The 17337-nt window shown below is 42.6% G+C and overlaps 1 long non-coding RNA gene across 1 annotated transcript in view; it reads left to right on the top strand.

Moving 5' to 3' along the window:
- Positions 1-1734: 1734 nt before the first annotated feature.
- Positions 1735-17337, top strand: part of LOC103011348 (uncharacterized) — a 70732-nt gene continuing 55129 nt past the window's right edge. Inside the window, exon 1 of the long non-coding RNA XR_450783.2 lies at positions 1735-1979. This is a non-coding gene — a long non-coding RNA (uncharacterized LOC103011348). The remainder of the gene's footprint in view (positions 1980-17337) is intronic.

Raw genomic sequence — 17337 nt, 5'->3', positions numbered from 1 at the left:
TCTCAGATATGAGGAAACTGAGAGAGTACATTTCGATGTGTTGTGTGAAACAAGGTTGACGGTAAGGGATTGAGTCCCGTTCATGAAATTCCTTGAAAACCAAGCAGAGTAATTTAGATTTGAGGTGGCAGGAGTTTGGAGTGATTATTTTTATGAGTATATTATGAAACTAAGGAAGATAAACTTGCAGTTATAAGCAGGATAAAGTGGAAGGAATATAGAGTAGGGAGAGCTAAGGTAGGAAGCTGTTGCAGTTTTTCTGCTGTGAGGTCATGGTGAAGGATTGATAAGGTGAGCATGCTCACATTAGGAAAGGAAAGGATGATTAGATTCTGGATATTATGGGTGGAGGAAAAGAAAGTTGATAACAGCACATTGTGTCTGGATGATGAGTACATTGGTGTCAACACTGTCAAAAACAGGTTAATTGTGGAAAGGAATCTGATACAATTAGTGTAATGACTAAATTTATTTGGAAATGTTATTGCTCTAATGTATCTGTATACTGTAGACCAAATAACTGTTTGATGACCATTTGAATATCTGGACCATCATGACAAATGACATTTGCCATGGTGGAGGATAATGTGGTCCAGTGTACAGTGAATGAGCAGTGGGGGATGACGGCCATGGCAACCCAATCATTGCTTATGGGAACAAGGTGGTGTGAATCATAATGAAACTATTAGTGAAGTTTCTACAGACTTTGTGGTAAGCATCACTGTGATGCAGTCAATTTTGTCAACTTTGTCAAGTAACGCACTTAATTGCAAGTATGTTCAATATATACAAAAATACATATTGTTAATTGGAAGTAGTTCCGATTGGACATCGCAGGCAAACTACCTTTAGCAGTTGCTTTGAAATGCGTACAAGCGTGACATTGAGATCGGTCAGTTAGTGGGCATACCCAAGTATATTTTAATGAATTCCCTGATGGTCCAGTGGTTACACTCTGTATTTTCACGGCCAAGGGCCTGGGTTCCATCCCTGGTCAGGGAACTAAGATCCCACAAGCCAAGTGGCACAGCCAAAAAAACCCAAATAAACCAAGTACATTTTATTTTCTTAATTTGCGTATTACAAATTTTGTTTTGAAACATGTCAGGCAGGATGCTTTTTAATTTGAAAATTTGTTCAAGAAATTGTGTCCCATCACCAATACTATATAGAATAGAAATGAAAACCCAGTGTTACGTAATCTTTAATTTGCATGAGATTCTTTGGCTGAGAGGATGTTATCAAAATTAGATTGTGCTGGTTTAAAGGAAGAGAAAACCTACTTGTCCAAAAAGCACATGGGCGTCCCTTGTGCGTAGTTTGGAGTCTGGACCTCAGCCCTCTGGCCTTCGTGAAGGGATCGAAGTCTCCGCGCAGAGTCAGTTCCAAATCTGAACACACACTTCAGTTCCTCCATTCCTTACTTTTGTTATGTGGTCTGGATTTTCAGGAGCGTGATGACTAACAGTATTGCCAGATTTAGCAGATAAAAAAATATAGGACGCCAGTTTAATTTGAAGTTCAAATAAACAATTTTTTTTTGTATATGGGACATACATATACTAAAAAACTATTCGTTTATCTGAAATTTGAATTTAACTAGACGTTCCGTATCTTTACTGGCAACCCCTGCTTACTTTTTCTTCACAATGATTTGTTAACTTCACAGAAAGTCTCAAAATGGGAGACAAAAAGTAACTTGCCTGGCCCCAAAGCAGATGGGGCTCACGGCAGTCAGCCTTTTCCCAAACTTGGCCTTTAAAAAAAAAAAAAAAAAAAAAAAAACCCACCCACAAGTCCCAGGAGCCTGCGCATTAAAGTAAGCGGTGCGGCAGCTTTCCCGCCGGTTTTCTGCGTAATGTAGCACGGCGGCCACGCCGCGGGGTGGAGCGCATGTGGCGGTGTCCTTGCCGGATGCGAAAGGAGGTGCCAGAAACTTTAAACCCCGGCCAGAAGACAACGTGTCCACTTAGACGGCGGTAAGTGCCGCCATTTTCTTTGCGGGCAAAAACCGAGAGAAGTTAGGGGCTCCACTTTGCCCCGTAAAGCGGATTGGGGGGCATGGCCCACGACCTCAGCACTTTGGTGACGTGGAATCGGGGTCCCCCCCCCTTTGGGGGCTGATTTCTAGTGACACGTCGAAGTTTTGCCAAGTCGGGGAAAAGGGACGCCGCCTCGGTCCCGGATGTAAGATGGCGGCGCGGGGGGCGGCCTGGCGGGGCGGTCACGTGGTGGGGAGTAGCGCGCGAGCCTCCTTAAGTGATCTCTATGGTTCGTCCGGACTCACTGGAGCAGCGGAGCGCGAGACGGGGCGTGTGTCCGCGCTCGCCGGGCTGCTGCCGCTGCCACTGCCACCCATGCCGCCGCCCGGCCCGGTTTCAGTTTTACGGGGTTTTTGTTTGTTTTATTCTCGCCTCCTGCAGAGGTGCACGAGATTTCCCCGAAGGGTGCTGGGGAGCGGGTGGCCTGGGGACTTCTGGGCTGTGCCGTGGTTTCTGGTTGCGGCGCCGGAGTCGGTGTCGCCTCTGCGGGAAGCGCCCCGGCGTTCCGGGCGGAGAGCCGGCCTCGCGCGGGTGTGGGGAGCGCGGCAACGGTGGGGGCCCAGCCGCCGCCCAGCCCCCACCGCAGGGAGGGGACCGGGCGGCACAGCCCGGAGACGTGGCGGGAGCGCGACGGGCGAAGCGCGGGAGCGCTGCTTGCTGCCTCTCGGGGACCGTCCGGGTCCCGTAGGCGTCTGCTGCGCTTTTGCCGCCCATTTCATGCTTTCGAGTGGCCCGGGGGACGGCGTCCCCTCGGGGCGGCGGAGGGAGCGGCTGCCTCCGCCAGGACCCCTCCGCACCTTTTCTCTTTCCAGAGCTGTCGGTTACGTAGAGGACGCCGGCCCGGCCTCCCCCGGGCGCCGGCGCCGCTGTGATGCCCGGAGCTCCCGGGGCGCGCCTGGTGCGGCCGAGCGGCTCGGCGCTGGGCGGGGTCTGCGGGCGCGGCGGGGAAGGGCAGGGGCGCCGGGCCGACGTCGGCGGCTGAGGATGGACGAAGGAGCGCCGGAGCCGCCTCGCTCGCCTCAGCGTGGTCCGGTGCCTCCCTGACACCATGGCCCTGGCTGAGGTAGTAGTTTGTGCTGTTGGTCGGGTTGTGACATTGCCCGCTGTGGAGATAACTGCGCAAGCTACTGCCTTGCTAGTGCTGGTGATGCTCAGCGCCGCGGAGGACAATGGCTGGGAATCCCCTTTGTTTTCCGGGGCGCGGGGGCAGCCCGCCGAGCCCCGGCAGGGCCGGCCACCACGGAAACCGTTAGTTGTACATTTTCCCGGAGGGAGGAAGGGACTGCGGGGAGAGGGGTGGACGGGGACGTGTGTAAAGCTGGGGAAGACCTAAGTCTTTGGAGTCGCTATTTGCTCGAAAAGGAAGGAATGAAATTGCGAGAGAGATTGACATAACTTTTCCACCCTAAATAATTTTACCGCTTCTTTCAGTAGTTTATGCAAGATTTAGTTTGTACCTGTTTTACTTCATTCTTTATCTGTGGGTCGGAGTGGTGTGAGGTATCTTGTGCAGAACTGGCATTAGGGGCGGAATAGTAGACCCATTAATTATAAAGTTTATGCCTTAACAGTTCAAATCTGTTTTTTTGATATGTTCTCTTGGTAAATCTAAGAGCTTTTAAAATGTAAACCCAAAGCAATTAAAAGTTTCTGTTTAAACTTTGTTTGCAACTCCTTGAATAAGAAGATTGAATTTATAGTTAAATGCACTATTGAGACTTTTTAATGTATGAGGCAAATAAATTCTCTTTACAGTGTGCTGTGCTTTTTTTTCCCTTTCTTTTTAGTTTAACTTTGGGGGCTCAAATTCTGCCGGTGTGGTGGGATTTTTTGGCTTTTGATTCTCATAATCATTTATATCATTGCATTTCAGTGTGGGAGGAAAGGATCTAGGTAGGAGCTAGAAGTGTGGTTTCTGGATACTTTGAGTTTAAAATCTAAGATTGCCCATTTTGATTTGTGAGGGACCACTACTCCAAGCAGGAAGGTCCAATTTTTATAAAGAAAATGTAGTTTGGAAAACTAATGAAATTACTCGATATTTTAAATACCCTGAAGTCTGGGTGGAAAAGATGATTGTATTTCTAAAATTTTAATTTCACTGAGAGAAATTGGTGGTAAATTTTAGTACTTTTCTTAGAAAACTGATCCGGTTTTGATTTGTGCAGAATAATTAGCTTTGTGATGTAATCACAAACATTCTGTGTTTTAATTTTTGATGCATAATTGAAAAAAAACTAAGGCAATTCTTTACTAAGAAAAAGGCACATATAAGGAGAAAAAACTAAAGCCAGCCGAATCCTTTTTGTCCCCTTCAGGAGGAGTTTGATGCTTTCGTAATTCAAGTTATCTAATAAGTATGCCTTGATTTGGTTTGGTTTAGCTTTGAGAGAGAACCTTGCTCAATCTGATCTCATCTGGATGGAGCTGCCTCATTGTGGGAAGGACAGTATAGAACCTTATGTTGAATCTTAAAATGCATAAAATATTTGAGAGTTGGCTCTTGGAGTTTGCTTTCTTGATATCAAAGAAAATTCAGGACTTTATTAAGTGCCAATTCTTTTAAATGATGAAAATCTTTGGGTGCTACGTCAAATCTTGATTTATGGAGAAACTAATAAAATTCTAATTGTAGTATAATAATTTTCATTTTCCAAAATACTCCATTCAGCCAGCCATGCTAATCCTCATCCGACAGGTCATCTTTCCCACTATTTAACATTTTATAGGGGATCAACAGTTGTTAATTTGTGCCCAAAAGTATTACAGATTCTGCCAGTAATTTATTGAACTTTAATGGATCAGCAGATAGGAAGCTGAAGTATACAGATAAAGTATTCACAGTTTATCTTCTGCTTTTAAAGTAAATTTCATACAGAACTGTATGTTGCCCACATAGTAGGAACATTTTCAGTTGTTGGATATAAAGGTACTTCTGTATGTTTTTCTTGTTTGCTAAATTACAAGAGAAAATACTGCCCTCTCAGCCAACTTGTTTTTAGTACCATAGTTATATTTCTGCTCTAATCTCCAGTATTAAAAATGAGCCTTTCACTTTTGCATTTCACTTTTACATTTCTGTACACACCGATGAAAATTACCTACTGAACATTTTTACTGTTGACAGTTTCCTACAAGATGAATTTGCCTTATCAAAAGTGCAACTTTCCAATCTTGATGTTTTTGACATTTACTTGGCACAATTGACTTTTTTGTTGATCAGTTGTCAAGCATTTAAGTAATTTGTATTAGCAAAAAGCCACGGATGGGAAAGAATAAGGCAGTGTTTGGGTGTCCTCAATAAGTACCAGACCAAAGGAAAGCTGAGTTGTGGTAATAACGTTTTAATAAATGTCATCCTCAATTATTGGAAATGTAGATGTTAATTTTGTATATGGGACACCTGGAGAAGATTCTTGGGAAGCGGTTTGGCTTCATGCCCCAAAGTCAGAATTCCTGATTGTTAATCTTATATCCAAAAGCTTTTGTTTATAAGCTGTTTAAACATACAGTTGCCTTTTGGTAGGTGGGCCAGGGTGTGCTCAAGACATTGTGTCTGTGGAGTGGCCCCAAAGAATTCTTGCCTGAGGAGCCTGACAGCAGAGAGAAGCTCTTCAGTGTGTGGGAACTAGGTGCCGGGAAGGCTGGGATTTCTTCGTGGCTACCCATCCTTTCTCCCTCTCGTATGTCACACCCCACCTCCTCCATAGTGGGGGTGGGGGGGGGGAACTGACAGGAGAGGTACTACTTCCCCCACTGAACACTCCTTCTGTAATTTCTGCAACAAAAGGAAAATAGGACAGTCGCCTTCAAAAGTGAATTAGGCCAGATCGGTAATACCCAAGAGGACAATTATGGCCATTGTCGTAAAATCTAAAAAGTCATTGGTGCCACTGATATCTAGATAATACAGGCAAAAATATTAAAATCACTTGCATGATTGTCTAACACAATTCACTAAGTGTTTTTGTTAGGAATATTGCTGTTAGGCACCATGGGGAAAGCAGAATAATTGTATGGCTAGGTCACTGCCCCGAAGGTCGATGCATTTAGAAAAGGCAGAACATGAGGTGCCTAAGAATCAAAATGTGGGCAGGTGAGAAAAGCATTAGCGACCTAGGTTACCTTTGAGACCTGGCAGAAGAAAAAGTGGGTGAAAGAGCTGAGGGGAGGGAAGTACGGAACACTTAGAATAGATCTTGTAATTTAGATGTCTTGATGTTTGTTGTCTCTAGTAGTCATTCTAAAAGTGGAATTGGAGTCTTGGAGATGAGCATTACAATTGTGGTTGATATTCAGTGATACTCTGGCTGGCTTACCTTTTAGCCTTGTATTATCTGCTGTAATATGTTGAGGTGTTCTCTGAATTTGTTTAAGAGAAATATTAGTTTTACATGGAATAGAGTGTGCTTTTTTATCTGAAGTTGAGAGTTATTTTTTGTTGTTGTTAGATTTTCATTTTGCAGTTATCTTTCTTTAAAAGCGCTGTTTTGTGCACATGTAATGGAATTGTGCCTACACAGACTTCTGGGCACTAAATTTGTGGATAGGATCCTTTTAAACTGCACCATTGACGCCCAACAGTACAGATTTGGTTATGAACAAACAAACCCAAGATAGGAGCCTTGTGTTGATTTTACAGGGTAAAAGTTCCTAGCTCTTTTTTCTTATTCCACCTCAAACAACTCTTTCTGAAAATATACCATTTGCCTTTAGCCGGGTTTCAAATATAATTGAGTGTTAGTTCTGTTATGATGTAATCGAGAGTGTTTTATCATGAAGGTCAAGGTTTCTCAGAAGGTCAAATAGTGTCAAATGTCACAGAAAAGTAAACTAGGAACTAAAAAGTATCCACAGACACTGGCAGTTCAGATCATACATGTAGTTGTAACACTGTTTTCTGTTATAAATGAATAATCTCTCATTGCTCTCTGGTGGAGTAACAGACTACAATTATGTGTGTTTCATACCGCTTTGAACTTGAACAAAAATGTATTAAGATTCATGGGACTTCCCTGGTGGTACAGTGGTTAAGACACCACGCTCCCAATGCAGGGGGCCCGGGTTTGATCCCTGGTCAGGGAACTAAGATCCCACATACTGCAACTAAGCCCTCGTGCTGTAACTAGCGAAGCCCGCGTGCCTGTTCTTTTTTTTTTAATTGAGATATAATTGACATATAATTTTATATTAGTTTGATGTGTACAACATAATGATTTGGTATATGTTTATACTGCAGAATGATCACCACAATAAGTCTAGTGAACATCCATCACCACACACAGTTACAATTTTTTTCTTGTGATGAGAACTTTTAAGATCTGTGCTCTTAGCAGCTGTCAAATAATAACATACAGTATTGTTAACTTTAATCACAGTGCTGTACATTACATCCGCATGACTTAATTATTTTATAACTGGAAGTCTGTACCTTTTGACCACCTTCAACCCGTTTTGGCTACCCCCCACCCCTTGCCTCTGGCAACCACCAGAATAACTGAATTCAGTTATTTAATTTTATTTTTTTAGATTCCACATATATGTAAGATCATATGGTATTTCTTTTTCTCTGTCTGACTTATTTCACTTAGCATAATGCCCTCAAGTTCCATCCATTTTGTCACAGATGGCAAGATTTCATTCTTTTTAATGGCTGCATAATATTCCATTGTATTTATATATACCACATTTTCTTTATCCATTCATCCATTGATGAAGACTTAGGTAGTTTCCATATCTTGGCTATTGTAAATAATGCTGCAGTGAACATGGGGGTTCCTATTATCTTTTTGAGTAAATGTTCTCATTTCTTTGAGATAAATACCCGGAAGTGGAATTGCTGGAATTGGTAGCTCTATTTTTAATTTTTCTATACTGTTTTCCGTAGTGGCTGCATCTGTTTACATTCCCACGAACAGTGCACAATGATTTCATTTTCTCTACATCCTCGCCAACACTTATTTCTTATCTTTTTGATAATAACCACTCTAACAGGTGTGGGGTAATATCTCATCATGGTTTTGATTTGCGTTTCCCTGATAATTAGTGATGTTGAGTACTTTTTCATGTCCTGTTGGCCATCTGTATGTCTTCTTTGGAAAAATGTCTATTTGGATCCTCTGCCCATTTTTTGATCAAATTGTTTGTTTTTGCTAATGAGCTACATGAATTCTTTATATATTTTGGGTATTAACCCCTTTTCAGAAATATGAGCTGCAGATATTTTCTCCCAGTCGATAGGTTGCCTTTTTGACTGTTCTTCAGGAATAACAAACATTTATGTCTTTTGAGGAGAGAAGTTACACAAGAGGAAAAGAAAATTGCACACACAAAACTTGAAGGAGGTGGTAGGGGAAGAAAGATTGCTTATTAATGAGGAGATAAGACTGTTGGTAGGTGGATAGAGGAAAAATGAGAGGGAATATGGAGATTCAGGATTGAATATACAATAGAAAAGGGATAATTGATTTGGCAAGATTCTGTGTTGTTACACTATCTACTCTATTTTTGTGAGGAAACTCTATATGTTAAAAGCATCCTAGCAATAGGTTTGCTGTTTTATCTGTAGTAACATCTGAAAACATTTGAAAGTGCTTTAGAGTAGGGATCAACAAACATTTCCTGTAAAGGGCCAGATATTAAATATTCTAGGCTTTGTGGGTCATATATGGTCTTTATTGCATATGCTGCTGTTTCTCCTCCTTTGCTTTCTTCTCTTTCTGTCCCTCCTCTTCCTTCTTCTCCTTCTTCTTCTTCCTCTTTAAAAATGTAAAATCATTCTCAGCTCATGGGCAATACTAAAAACATGCCATAGGCCAGATTTGGCCTGCAGGCCAGTTTGCTGACCCCTGCTTTAGAACTTAGCTATCCTGATAGAACATTTGGTTCCACCCTTACCCCGCCCCCCTTTCTCTCATTAAGTGAGGAGAGAAATAGGTCTTTCTTGGAGAATAAAATGTTGGAATAATTTAATACATTTGAATGTATGTGACCCTGATCTGCTTTTGACCATCATCACTCAGATTTGTGACGATAGTCTGTGTTCCTTTCTCTTGACCCTAATGGCGTTTATAGAACAGCTACCCTGAAGTTTCCATTCTGAAAGGACCATGGGGAGATCACATAGACATACGGAGAGAGATCTGAGGAAACCCAGCTGTGCCTGCCCCAGCTATTTTAAGTCTTCCCAAACTAGGCACCATGCATATGAATGAGTAAGTCCCAGATGATTCCAGTACCAGCTACCATCTGCTGCAAGCTTAGGACACACCCTAAGCAAGAACCATGTAGGCAAGTTTAGTAAAGCCCCAGAACCATGAGAGATAATAATAAAATTGTGGTTGTCGTTTTAAGCCAAAGTTTTGGGGTAATTTGTTACATAGTGTAGATAACCAGAAATGGTTTGGGGACCTGGAAATGGGAGTATTACTATAACAAAACCTAAAACACATGACTGTGGCTTTAGAGCTGAGCTGCCCACATATGTTGGAAGGGCCTTGAAGAGATTAGTAGCAGAAATCTGATGGATCTTGAGGTTGTCAGTAGGGCTTAAAGGAAAGTGAGGAAAAAATTATTAAAGTTGGAGGAAAAGCTCTTGTTAATAAAACTGCTGCTTAGGATAATGTAGAAATAGAAAATAATACTTAATGAACTGATGCATCAGCCCGAACAGTTTTCAAGCTAAAGTTTTAAAGTTTCTACTGGTTTCTTTTAGCTGATATCATGAAATACAGATAATGATGAGCTAGAGAAGAAATTATTCAGTTTTCAAGCAAAACTTTGAGGAAATATATAAAAGTCAGGACTTGCTGGGTTAGAGAAGAAAACCCTTTTCTGATGACCAGTCTCTTGCAGCAGAATATTCCCAAAGTAAAAAAAAAGGCCTCAGGACAAAATCAAATTCACAGCTCTGTCATGAAAAGTTCTCAGGGTAAAGATGAAACTAAGGATTAGACTGTGGAATCCTTTATTAAGACCCCAGAAAAATTTAAGGTGATGCCTTACAGGGAGCCCCAGGTAGGCAAGATTTGTTGGTGTGGCTTTTGTCTAATGAAGTAAAACCCCAAGGAGATCAATAAGATTCCTAGGAAACTTACAAAGCTTTTAAGAAAATTACATTGTAGAAATACTATCAGCTTGAACTATAAGGAATAGAGATGGCTTCAAAATGAAAAGAAGCTTTTAGACCCTAGAACTTCTACAGGCAGGAATATTTTATGGAGTAGGAAGAATACCTCAGAGGATGGAGCCAAGAGCTGAGGAGAATCATCGCAGGCAATAGAAGTGAACCTTAATCAAGGAATTGGCAACATGTGCCCAGTTTGATTTGCTGTGGGTGAGAGACTGCCACCTGCCTATGGTGTTTTCTCCCTTTTTGAATGGGGGTATTTATAGTGATTATCCTATGCCTGTCTACCCTACCATGTATATTGGGTATGTGGGGGACAGAAAATTTGTCTCTCTAGTTCACAGGTTCTTAGACCTAGAGGAATGGTACTTTTCCTCTAGGAAAAGGTACTATTCTCATTGCTTTTCTACCCCACCCCCTTTTTTTGTCATTTTAAATCACATAATAAAACAACAGTAAATATATTTGAATGTAGCTTGAGTGACTATAAGTAAGCACAAAAATTCTCTTTTGTCTTGAATCTCATATTTTAATATATGCTAAGTACTGAACACAGGGCCTACCTGGTATGTAATTATTTTTTTGTAAATGCTAGTTTCCTTTATCGTTCTCTTTCCTGTCGGCGACATTATCTTTACCCATGGTACCCAGTTCCCTCCTGCTGATCTTTTGTTCACCAGGGCTCTCTACTCCCCCAGCCCCTCCTCCGTGCCACCAGACCTCTGCATACGCTCCAGACTTTGTCTGGCATTTTACTGTCATCCAAACTCTGAACTTGCCTACCTTATTTTTTCAAAGACTTATAGAGTGACTAGATAATTAACATGAATAATACTAAAGTGTTAACGCAAAAATTTTACTTGGATGATTGCAATAGCAACCTTCAGTGTTTACCCTGTGGAGTTAGCTAAAATTTCAAGCATTTTTGTAGGCCGCCTGAGTCTACTTTTGGTAAGGACCCTGAAGTTGATTCTCAAGTCATGCCATTCATGTTCTTTTCTAATAGACAGTGGCCATCCTTTAGGGATGTAATATAGTGTAGAACACTGTGCTAAAATCTGTTCTGGCTCTTCTCCATGTTATATACCATCTGTGAAGCTTGGAGTCTAGGTCAAATGTATCTTTTGTCTCCTCTACCCCAGCATTTTGTAGAGGATTCTAATCTAATTAAAATTAATGTCAATAGCAGTGTTGAAGAAGAAAACCTAAAAGGAAGAGAATTTTTGAAAGAAGGGGTACAGGAAAAGAGGAGGGCAGTTTTACCTGAATTGTTTTGCCTTGGAAAATAAATGTGCTTGTGCAATTCTATGAGCCAGTGAATATGTGTACATAAATACACATTTCTTTATTTAACCAGTATTAATGAGTATCACTGTGACTCCTCCAATATACTAGCTTCTATGGGGATAAGATAAGTTAGAGAGACCACTTATTCTGCAGGACTGGTTCCAACAACAGTTGGGCAGTGTGCACTGTGTAGGGCCTGGGAGATGGTTTCTGCATAATATTAGAATGCATATGCACTCTCAGCTTTAAAAATGATGCTGAATTCTCAGGAAAATTGAACTCCATTAACAATAACATCTTTCTGTAAATCAAAAGCTTGCAAAGACTTAACGAAAAGGAAGCCATCTAACCTTAAAAATGAATTTATTACTAAGTGAATTTAATTCACAAAAGGAATTTTCCCTACTATTTAGGCTCTTGTTGATTTTGGTTTTGTTTGTTTTTATTAACATTTTTAGTTGTTTGGTCAAATAGTGAATTTGAGTTAAAAGATAGATCTTCTCTGAGGATGCAGTCTAATAATGAGGCCAAGTAAATGATGGAAAAATCAGTTTCCACGTTTGGCAGGGCAGTGCTCTGTAGTCTTTGCATGGCAAATAGTATGTCTAACTTTTTCAGTGATCTGCAAAACTGAGCTACTCGTTCCTACACAAATGAATGTGCTGAGTTTGTCTCCCCCCGCACCTTTTTTGCTCAGTTTCTTCATTTCTTCCCTCTTCTTGTTTGCCTGACCTCTGGGGAGAAGTGGTGTAGCACCAGAAACGGGAGGCACACTCACAGTTACATCCTGCTGACTCGTCATGGGGCTCTAGGCAAGTCACTGATCAGGAAACTGTGGGAGTCAGTGCTGGCTGGGGAGTTAGTAGGCTGAGGAGGCGAGGACAGAACCTGGTGACTTCAGGGTCTTGGCAGTGGAACTTCTATCGATACATATTTCCATTGCCACCACTTAACCTTAGAGGCATGGATGATCCAGCAGTGAGTTATTCTGTGCAAGAGGGAGCGAGGGCTTTAGATCCGGTGGCCAGAGGGTTATTTCCTCTCTCTGCTGTTTAACAGCTGTGTGGCCTCAGGTGAATTTCTTCATCTCATTGATCCTCAGTTTCCTATTTGTAATACCTACAATGAAATGTCGTTCTGAGGATCACAGATAATATACCTAAAGTGCCCAACAAAGTCCTGACACAAGGAGTGTTCATAAATGGTAGCTACTTGAAGTAGTCTAAAGTCTCTTTCACATGCTTAATACACTTATATAATTTCAATCTTAATCTCTTTCTCTCACACACACACACAATTACCATTCTACGCTCCTGAAATTGTATATGTACCTTACCACTTAAAGAACGGCCTTTTGTCATCAGGGAAATGGTCCTATTGCCAGTTTAAAGGAATATTCAGGAAATGGCTCAGAAAAAGATAAAATGCAGAATGTATTATTTTCTTAAAAAATTATTCTTTGGTAATGTTAGCTCTTTATCTCCCCTGCCTAATTGTGATGTCTACCAACATTGTCAAAAACAATAGCCAATCCAAGTCTTCTCTTGTTGATTGAAGTCTAGCCTGTCTGGGACTAGAGCACCCCTCTTAAGCTTGCTAGCAGTTGTGTCACATTGCTTGAGTCGACAAATAAATGGCCAGGAGTCATCTTGCATGATAGCCTTTCCATTCTATAGAGACTATAAAACTGATCCAAATAAGTGGCTGGGTCTCCCAGGACGGTGGATCTGTATGTTGCCCCTTTGTTACAGTGTCATATCCTCTTGACTGCCTTTCAGGGCAAAGAGCACTGTGCAGCACCGGTAAGAGAGCGGAGCCAGGTGACATGCTGATGGTATGCTGCAGCCCCTGCAAGAGGGGCTCTGTCTTTGCGGAAGGGTGTAGTACTGCTATTGTGACAAGTGTCTTTTTAGTCAAAAGCAATAAATCTTCCCTTGTTTAAATGACAGATGGTTAGGGTTGTTACTTCTGTCTCCAGCAAACCCTAAGAGGAAAAACAAACAACTGACACTGAGTTCTTCTTGGTTTTCAAGAGTACTAGGAAAAATTTGAAACAGTGTAGTTTCAGAAAGGTTATACAGTGTTTGAGGTCAACCCCACCCACTCCCACCCTGTGATGTCCACATCCTCAATCCCCAGAACCTATGAATATGTTAGGTTACACAGCAAAGAAGAATTATGATTGCAGATGGAGTTAAGGTTGCTAATCAGCTGCCCTTAAAATAGGGAGACTATCCTGGATTACCTGGTGAGCCCAATACAATCACAGTGTAATAGGGACCCAGGTTGCCTCTAGAAGCTGGAAAAGGCAAAGAAGTGTAGTCTCTTCTCGAACCTTCAGAAAGTCCTGCTGACACCACGATTTTAGCCCAGTGAGACCCATTTCAGACTTCTGACCTCCACAATTATATGATAATAAATCTGTGTTGCTTTAAGTCATTAAGTTTGTGGTACTATTACAGCAGCAATAGAAAACTAATATAGCATTTAACTGTGAACAACTAAATATCTAAAATTGATGAACCCAAATTTCCTCCTCCTCTCTTTCCAAGTAAGGTGCCATCACCAGGGAAAAGACAAAGCAAAAGCAAGGGAGAGGAAAGTGAGCAAAGGGCCAGGCTGGCCGGCTTGCTGGCTGACTGCTGCTTAGAGTGGTCTCTTCGCTTCCTATCTATCTCAGTATTTATCCTCTGCCCTGCCTTGGGCCAGGGGGGTTCTTCCCCACATTGCCTCGGGCCTCCTGTTGCCTCCACTTCTCTTTTCCCCAGTGGTCTTCTCTCCAGCTCCCCTCTTCTACTCTGGTGGGGGCTAGCAGAAGCCCAAGCTAGCAAGAGGAAAATGGACATTCCTACCAATTCCCTCCCTTCCCCTCCATACCCACACAGTCTCTGGGGAAGAATCTTGAATGAAAGCAAGCAAAGAACAAAAGGAATAGACAGGAAAAGAGATGCCTGAAAACAGGCTCGAAACAGTAATGGGAAGAGTGACAAACAGGAGATGCCACCTCATCTTGTTGACTTAGCTGTCACCATTTTCCATAGCAAAGTTATTCCAGTGTACTCTATACCAGGGCTCAGTGTAACTGTTATTCCTGTGCCCTCGGTAGTACATTGGAACCTCCTCCATTTCTGTAAATAGTTAACTGCACACTTAGAGCTCCTGACAGAGTTTAGGATGCAGAGTTAAGTACTTTGTGTGTACCTCACCCCATTGCCATCTGTGATCTGTAAAAATTTGATACACCCTAGCTAGTCAAATATTCGTTGATCCTCCACTTTGCATTTGGCGGTGCACTAGATGTAGGAAGCGGGGCTGGGCCCAGCGCCACCACTCGGAGGACCAAGTGGAGCCCCCTTTCTGGCGGAAAGCGATTTCTCTGGGATTACGATCAGCAGTCCTGTTTCCTTGGAACAGCATATAAGCAACTTACTGCAGGTGTTGTCCTAAAGACATGAGCTTATCTAATGTAGACAAGCACAAAAAAATCAAAATTCCTCCCCGAAAGGTTACTCAGTGACTCCCGTGTGCCTCCGAGAGTACAATAAGCTCTTTCTTTGGAATCTGGGAGGTGCTTCCGGGGCATGAGAAGGAACACTCCACACAGCTGCCTTTGATGTGATCTCCCAGGTGTGCCCAATAATGCCTCGGGCGCTTTCCAACCACCTGTTGTCATTTTACAAGTTTTATCAGATGACTTTATATATTGGGTAGGACCAAATCTTTAAAAGGAAAGATGTGACAACTTTAACACCCATCATGCTCTAGGTATACTCCGTATCAGGCCTGCATCTTCGTTCATTAGAGATGGAGGAGATTTACAGTGTCTAATTCTAATCACCTGTCTAGCTACAGTGCTCTAACTGGTCTCCTTGGCTTCTGTCTTTCCCTCCTCCAATCTTGCCCAGGAACTTTTGTTAGAGGGATCTTTAAAGAAAAAAAAAAAAAAAAAAGAAAAAAAGAAATTGAGCTACCCCTCTTCTCCCCTCCTGCTTCCTTATCTGAGTTAGATGCTCTCATAACACCCTACGCTTTCCCCTTTGTTAGCAATCATCACACCGAACTGTAAGTGCCTGTTCACTCATGTGCATCTCCCACTAAACTCTGATCTGTGGCGGCTGGCCCGTGCCTGCCTTGTGTATGTTTGTATGTACACCACTCCACCCTGATGCCGGCAAGCGAACGATGCACGTGGGTGTGTTGAGTGAGTGAAAGCCACTTTGCTACCTAAGAACTTACAGTGATTTCCCCCATTGTTTATCAGATCCGACCCAGACGCTTCATTTCAGTTTTCAGCTCCTTTGATTTTTCTTGTGTACAAGCTTTCACATCTCCTCCCGGCCCCCATCTGGTTCTTGCATCTTCATGCCCTAAGTTGTCTGCTCTGCCTGCCCATCTGTGGTAGCTTGTCTCCAGAGATGGCTGCCATCAGTTTCTTCTCTGTGCACATGCCACTCCCCCACTGAGAGATACTCCTCTGCCCCCTTGAACCTGGGCTTGACTGTGACTAATTTCGCCAATAGACTGTGGCAGAAGTGACACTCTGCCAATGCTGGGCCTGCTCTTTAAGAGAGGACGGGCGGTTTCCTGTCTCTTGGAGCCCTGAACTGCCGTTAGTAAGTCCAGGCAGACAAGCCACGTGGAGGAGGCTGAGCCATCAGCATGGGAGTGAAGAAGCCACATTAGCCAACCAGCCCAGCTGAGCCTTGAGGCAAGTCCAGTCCCAGCTACTCTCTGACCGTAACTACTCGAAAGATCCCAGGCAGGACCACCCAGTTGAGTACAGTCAGCCTACAGAACCATGAGATAATGATAGTAGTTTTCTGGTTGTTTTTTTTTTTTTTAAGATTTTTTGATCTGGACCATTTTTAAAAGTCTTTATTGAATTTGTTACAATATTGCTTCTGTTTTATGTTTTGGTTTTTTGGCTGCGAGGCATGTGGGATCTTAGCTCCCCAACCAGGGATCGAACCCACTCCCCCTGCATTGGAAGGCGAAGTCTTAACCACTGGACCGCCAGGGAAGTCCCTCGATAGTAGTTTTAAGGTACTAAGTTTCGGGGTGATCTGCTATACAGCAATAAATACCCTAAATAGCATCCTCCAAGGTCTCAAACTAGATTTTCAGTAAAGCTTTGCCTTTCAAGTCTAGTTAACATTGGTCCCTCCCTTCTCTCTCATAGAACTTCTCAGTACCACACATTTTGTCATCCAACTGTACATATCATTATTTTCCATTTCCTGTGTGCTATTCTGGACTCCATGACCAAACTCCATGATCTTTGAAGATACCAAACAATGAGTCCTAGTACTGGACAAAATGTAATAAATAAGCTGTTGAATTAGAAGCATTCTTGGTCATTTCAGCTCTCTGCCAGCTATTTTAGCTGTGACTCTTCTTCGTGGTATCTTTTGGAGCATTCTTTCAAGCCATGGTTGTGAAAGTATGTGCGACTGCAGGCAGCCCTTAGGACCCTTCCACCTGCAGACAGTATGAAAGAGCAGTGGTTCTCCAAGTCTGGTCCCAGATCAACAGCATCAGCATCTCCTGGGAACCTGTTAGAAATGCAGATTCTCAGGTCTACCCCAGACCTATGAAATTTGAAGTTCTGGGCGTGGGGCCCAGCATTCTGTGTCTTAACAAGCCTTCCAGATAATTGTGATGCATGCTGAAGTACGAGAAACATCTTGTAGTGGAAAGAGTCCTGGTTTTAAGGTCAGAAGGTCTAGGAATCCTTCGTTAAACAACATTTATTAAATGTGCATCTGCTTATGCGAGGTGTTGCCTTAGGGGTGGGGGATACCAAGATGACTGTAGGCTTGTCTCTGCCCTTGTGTGTAGAGGGAGGATGGCGGTGGCTGCACTATTTACATACGTATAAAT

Source organism: Balaenoptera acutorostrata, chromosome 11 (genome assembly GCF_949987535.1).
Source record: "Balaenoptera acutorostrata chromosome 11, mBalAcu1.1, whole genome shotgun sequence".
NCBI lineage: Eukaryota > Metazoa > Chordata > Mammalia > Artiodactyla > Balaenopteridae > Balaenoptera > Balaenoptera acutorostrata.
The sequence above is the reverse complement of the archived record's forward strand: the minus strand, read 5'-3'. Positions and strand labels throughout refer to the sequence as shown.